This window comes from Marmota marmota, unplaced genomic scaffold, assembly GCF_001458135.2.
Source record: "Marmota marmota marmota unplaced genomic scaffold, marMar, whole genome shotgun sequence".
NCBI lineage: Eukaryota > Metazoa > Chordata > Mammalia > Rodentia > Sciuridae > Marmota > Marmota marmota.
Genome location: NW_026000093.1, coordinates 28,445,820 through 28,452,169, shown reverse-complemented (window position 1 = coordinate 28,452,169; position 6,350 = coordinate 28,445,820). Strand labels below are relative to the sequence as shown.

The following is a 6,350-nucleotide window of genomic DNA, read 5'->3' as shown; positions in this document are numbered from 1 at the left end:
AAAAAAAAAAAAAAAAAAAAAACTAAAGTAGGAAGGGCTGAGGATGTGGCTCAGTGGTCAAGTGCACCTGGGTTCAACCCCTGGTAAATAAATAAATAAGTAAATAAATAAAAATAAATAAAAAATAAAATTTGACAATGAAATCTAGTCAGTAAGAATCCAAACAAAGGAATAAGGAAGGAGAAGGCGTGATACACAGTAAGCACTAAATTTACGGTAAAATACTGTAAGTTTGACAATGTAAAGATACAATTTAAGAAAATTTGGGACCAAAAAGAGAAGTAGTAGGAGACATATAACATATAATTATACATTCAAAACAAGGAAGTTAGTCAATACTATCCAAAACTAAAAAAAAAAAGAAGAAGAAGAAAAAGACTATTATTTAAGAACTGCATTAAAATAATGTGGCAATATAGAAGGGCAGGATTTTAGGCACTCAATGTACGGAAGACCTTTCAGATGAGCCAATAACACCGTGAGTCTCAGCTGATTGAATTTTTGATTGTCAACCATAATATAACTTTTCCAAATGTATTTCAACCTTATTTTCTTTTAGAATCCATAGATTTGGGAGCTCCCTCTGGTGGCTGAATAAAATATGGTTTTTATATTAGTAATCCAAAAAAAAAAATAATAATAAACTAACAAATAAAAAGCTATCATTTACATTGAAATTTTCTATAGAATATGGAAGTCTTGATTTTTTAAGATATAGTAGTCATGATTGCATGCTGATGATAGTGATGATGATGACGGTGATGAGGAGGATGAGAGGGATTGTATGAAATCTGACTCATGTTGATTGCCACAGTCATAGAGGATGTGATCAAAAACAACCTGGCAAAACAACCAGAAGAGGCAACGTTAGTTAAAAACATATTACACATAATTTTTAAAAGCACAAAATTTTTAAAAATGAACAAAATTCTAGAAAGCAAAAGAGAAACTGGAAAAATATTCTGAGATTCCCAAACAGTATAAAACTTCCAACATGCCTAACTACTAACAAATGTGGCATTAAGAACAAGAAAGATACTAATAGCATTTTTCATTACTATAACCAATATGTTGTCTCAAGAACTTTATTATTTAGACCAATTTGTTCTTCGTTAGCTCAAAGCAAACAGAATTGCTTTCTCACTTGAAGGTTTCTTTGGTAAAAGAATTTATTTCTCCATCATTCTTTCCTATTTCTCATAAAAGAATGAGTGTTGGTTGGTTCTTGACTCTTTCTTTTCTTCCCACTGAGATGGGATGGATTATTATTTCTATCAGAGATAACAGAGAATGAAGTGAGAGCCCTGTTTTCTAAAATATGGAATGGACCCAAAAATTCTCATCTGACAAAATTCTTGGAAGCATCAAACATTCCTGCTATCATCAGGGTTCTTTTTCAAGTAAGTTTTTTCAGCTGATGATATACAGAGCATTCAAGACCATGAACTCTCACAGCCACATCAATGTTTATAGCAGCAAAATTCACAATAGCTAAACTGTAGAGCCAACCTAGATGTCCTTCACTGGATGAATGGATTAAAAAATGTGGCATTTATACACAATGGAATATTACTCAGCAATAAAAAAATAAGATCATGGCATTTGCAGGGAAATGGATGGCATTAGAGAAGATTACGCTAAGTGAAGTTAGACAATCCCCAAAAAACAAAACGCCGAATGTCTTCTCTGATATAAGGGGGATGACTCAAAATGGGGTTGGGAGGGAGAGCAAGGGAGGAAGATTACCTCTAGATAGGGAATAGGGGTGGGAGGAAAGGGAGGGAGAAGGGGAATAGCATGGACAGTGAAAGGAGACCCTCATCATTATACAAAAGGTGTGAATTTGGTGTCAACATTCCTTATATATAATCAGAGATATGATAAATTATGATATAATGGTGTATTAAGAATGGTAATGCAATTTAAATAAATAAATAAATATATTTTTAAAAAGACCATGAACTTCTGCCCATCATTCCATTCTTCCCCAAATTCTTTATGCTTCTTTTTCCCACATGGTATCCTTGGGGACACCATAAAGAAAATAAGCCACATTTATTATCTCTTCCTCTTTACTTGATTGAAATAAATTTTGATTTTTGTACTTTAAGAAGAAAAGTTCAGAAGGAAATATAGGAAAACAAAATCATTACCTTAGGTTTATAGAATCAACTTTCAGAATCTGAGCATGCTCAGAAACTGTCAAACAAAGTCATATGAAGAAAATACATCGCCCTTCACCTCTGAGGCCATGGGTATTTATACAAGGGTATCTTCTTACACTTTGTTCTCTGTGTAGTCCAGGCCATGTTATGGGCAAACACAACAAAGAGAGAAGAAGTATTATCTGTCTCACAAGGTTATATTAACTGGGGCTCCGTTCTCCTTGGAAAGCTCTACTGAGCAGTATGAGCAAAACCTTAGGGACATGGTTCATATTATGTCTCCTACTGGATTGAAGAAGGAGGAGGAAGAGAAAGGGTAGAGGAGCAAGATGAGGAGGACGGAGGGAGATTAGGTTGATAGACAACACTAGAGTTCAATCCCAGCTGCTTAGAATAATGACCCAAGGAGCTTTATAAAGTACCTGGGCCTCGCACACAGAGATCCTGTTAGTAATGATTTGGGGAGAGGCACAAACACTGATATATTTAGATGCATCTGGGTAGCCCTAAGTTGCAGACTTAAGGTAAATAGTCAAAGGATAGCACCTTTCTGGTGCTATAACTCTTTGACTTCCTTTCCATAGTCCTGTCCCTTCTTGCCCACCACTGTTGTTGAGGAAATGTCACCATGCCTTTCATTCACTAAAAGCTTGTTCAAAGACATAAGGGTAATGGTGGCAAAAGAAGTGAAAACAAAGAGAGACAGGAGGGACTTAACACTAGCCAAAATCCAAACCCCCAAGTGATTCCTCCTATGATTCTCACCTGTCCCTCTAATTAAGTTTTCCTATAAGACATGAAGACTTTTCTGGATTCTGAGAAATACATCTGTGTCCCTTACTTTGTATGTCTGTGCCTTATGATGAGGGTCCTTCCACCAAGACTTGGCTCTCTAGAAATCAGTGACCACATGGCCTTCAACTTTGAAATGAATCAATCATTTAAAGTGTCAGACACCACCTTTAAGACTGTAGGGTTGTTTGCTTGGTATGCCTCTGGAATTAAAAAACGAGATGGATTCAATAGTCCAGTCACTCAGGTCACCATCTAACGGCTTTCCATGGAGTTAGCTTTAACAGCAAGGTCAGAGTCCCCAGACCTGGCTCTGGCTCACTTGCTAGCTTCCAAACAGACCTCAGCAGCATAATCCCAGAGCTCCAGTTGGAATACCTGCATTTAAGCAGGTAACTCCATTCTTTTGAATTCCAAAACATCGAGAACAAGTGTGAGGAATATATCCTATTAAGTCCATGCTATGTCCCTGTAGCAAGAAGTCTCTGCTTGGCTCCCAAACTGTCTGTGAAATCCTTCGAAGAAGTGAAAGAAGCCATGTGCCCACAGTTCTTGTGCTCTGCATGCCTGCAGAATGAGCACCACAGGGACACCACCAAGGCTTACCACCTGTGCCCTCCAGAAAGGTTGCCCAGGGTGCACTTGAGGCCACTTTTGCCAAAACTGGGGCGGGCAAGCTGCACTGAAAAACAAAATACAGAGCAGAATCCCGAGGCACTGGTGCTGGGCAGCAAGCCCATGGAAGGCACCCAAGGCCCATCCTCCCAAACTATTTTGTCCTAGAGCTCTGGGCCTGTGATAGGAAGGGCAGCTTGAGAATCTCTGAAATGCCTTCAGGGTCATTCTTCCATTATCTTGATGAACAGCACCTGGCTCCCTTCTAGCCATGCTAATCCCTTTATCAAAGCATCACTTGGCTGTGTCCTTGCTCCCTTTTTGTTTTCTTCATTCTTTACATAGGCAGGCTATGAATTTTCCAAATTTTTACATTCCGTTTCCCTTTGAGTTATTAATTTTGTCTTTAAAGCATCTCTCTTTTCTCTCATCTTACTGTATGCAGTTAAAAGAAGCCAGTAGCTCCTTTAACCTTCTGCTTAGAAATTTCTTCCATCAGGTAATCTAGTTCATTGCTCTTAAATTCTGCTTTCCATAAAGTCTTGGTGCATGCACACAATATATCCAAGTTCTTTGCTGCTTTATAGCAAGGATGGTCTTTACTAGTTTCCAACACCTGTTCCTCATTTCTTAGACCTCACCAGAGTTGCCTTATACTGTTCATCTTTCTGACAGCACTCTGGTCACAGCCACCTAAGTAATCTCTTAAGAAGACTCAGATTTTCCGTACAGTGTTCTCTTTGGACTCTTCAACAGAATCTTCCATAAGAAACAAATTTCAATTCTTTGAAATTTGTTTCTTATAGTTCTGAAGGCTGCAAAGTCTAATATCAAGACTGTGGCATCTGGTGAGGAAATTCTTCCTGTATCATCCTATGTCAGAGGGGAAAAGATCAAGAAAGCACTCTTGCATATGAGAGAAGGGGGCTCATCTTTTTCTAGGGAACCCACTCTGACTATGACAATCAAACTCCCAAGAAAATGCCATTAATCCATTCACAAGAGCACAGCCCTCCTGGTTTAATGTCTTCTTAAAGATCCCACCCCTCAAAACTATTGCATTGGAGATTAAGTTTCTAACACATGAACTTCAGGAGACCTGTTCACATCAATGAATGTGCCAAATAATAACAGAGAGAGTCCATTACCAGAAAAATTCTAACAGATTACTAACAATTTTTCCTTCTTTCTCCCACCGAAGAAAACATTTCAGAAAGCAAATGAATAAAACAATATTATTATAAATGAAACTATAAATACACAATTTTTTTTCTTCTTAAAAATTACATAATAGCACAAAATTGAAAATACTGTGAACTTGTAATGTACATCACAATGAATCTAAAAATAACTGTGTGTTACAATAGCATGCTTTAGGTATCATTCTATAGGTTTTAATGTAGGGCAATGGGACTTTTATTGCACTTTACCTGCATTCTTTATTCAGTTCTCATAACATTCTTATAGGTGGGAGATAAAAATACTATTTCCCTCATATCAACTATCATTTTCAAACACATAAGAAATGATAATTCAAGCAAGATATTCTGTTTTGCATACTGTGTGAGCAAGTCTTTTCTGCATGGATGGCTTTCCTGCATAGTGGACTAAGCCTGTGATGCATAAATGAAGAGACAGAAAAGGAGAGAGGAAGAGAGGGAGAGACACTTTTAAGATTGAGTTTGCAAGGCTAACATTAGAAAACTTGTCCTGCCTTTTAAACTGCTTCACCTACAACTAAGAAATGTTGCTTTTATATCAGTGTTGTGGTTGGTATATGAAGTGACCCTCAAAAGATCCTAGGTTGATGTAAGAGTGTTCAGAGGTGGAAAGGATTGAATTGAGAGAGCTGTAGCCTAATCACTCTAGCCCAGTTCAAATGGACTAACTGGATGGTAACAGCAGGCAGGTGGGTCCTGTCTGGAAGAGATAGGTCATGGAGGGATATGCTCTGGAAGGGTTCATCTTCCCTGTGGCCCATTCCCTGACCACTTTGCTTCCTGGCTGCCATGAATGGAGCATTACTCCTCCACAATGCCCTCCCACCATGATGTGCTGCAGCTTGGGCCCAGAGTAATGGAGTTGGCCTACCAAGAACTAAATCTGAACCAAAATAAATTTTCCCTCCTCTATGTTGTTCTTGTTGGATATTTTGGTCACAGCCATGTAAAACTGAGTAACACAAATAGTATTTTCCAGAGTCTGTTCTACTAATTTATTTTTCCTTTGTGATACTTTCTAAAAAAATAAATAAATAAAGATACTAAATCTAAATAAGTTCTAGAGTATACTGCACGTCATGTCTGTCTTGCAGAGTTACAATGCTCTTTTGATGCTGAAAAGTCCTGAAGAAAAAAAATCATGTTTAATAGTTTCATTTACTAGCATTTGACCATGGAAACCTTTTCTTTTGCAATTCCGGTCAACATGAATTGGAACTGAGGAACACATTTTGGTGAAAATGGCTACATGAGATGTTAACTGTTTCGTTGTTCAAATAATCCAACATCCTATATAGTTTGGCTCATTTGTGTTAATAGGACAGAAAAAAAAATGGGTCATTTCTTATGAGAAACATAAAATCCTCCTCATAGAAACTGAGATGCAATTCAAAAAGAGATAGCCAAAAAGAAGCAAAAGTCAGAAATGTTTATCAGTTCTGAAACTAGTAAATATTGCCAAGACATATTACAAAGTTTTGGCAGGAAGTACTACCAAATACAGTAAATTTGAATCAGTGTGAAGAAAAAAACATCAAAAGTTGAAATGCAACTTCCT

General features: G+C 37.4%; 1 long non-coding RNA gene across 2 annotated transcripts in view; it reads right to left on the bottom strand.

The window, feature by feature from the left end:
- Positions 1-361: 361 nt before the first annotated feature.
- Positions 362-6,350, bottom strand: part of LOC125610585 — a 29,798-nt gene continuing 23,809 nt past the window's right edge. For both annotated transcript variants that reach the window (XR_007340591.1, XR_007340592.1), the window contains exon 2: positions 362-840. This is a non-coding gene — a long non-coding RNA (uncharacterized LOC125610585). The remainder of the gene's footprint in view (positions 841-6,350) is intronic.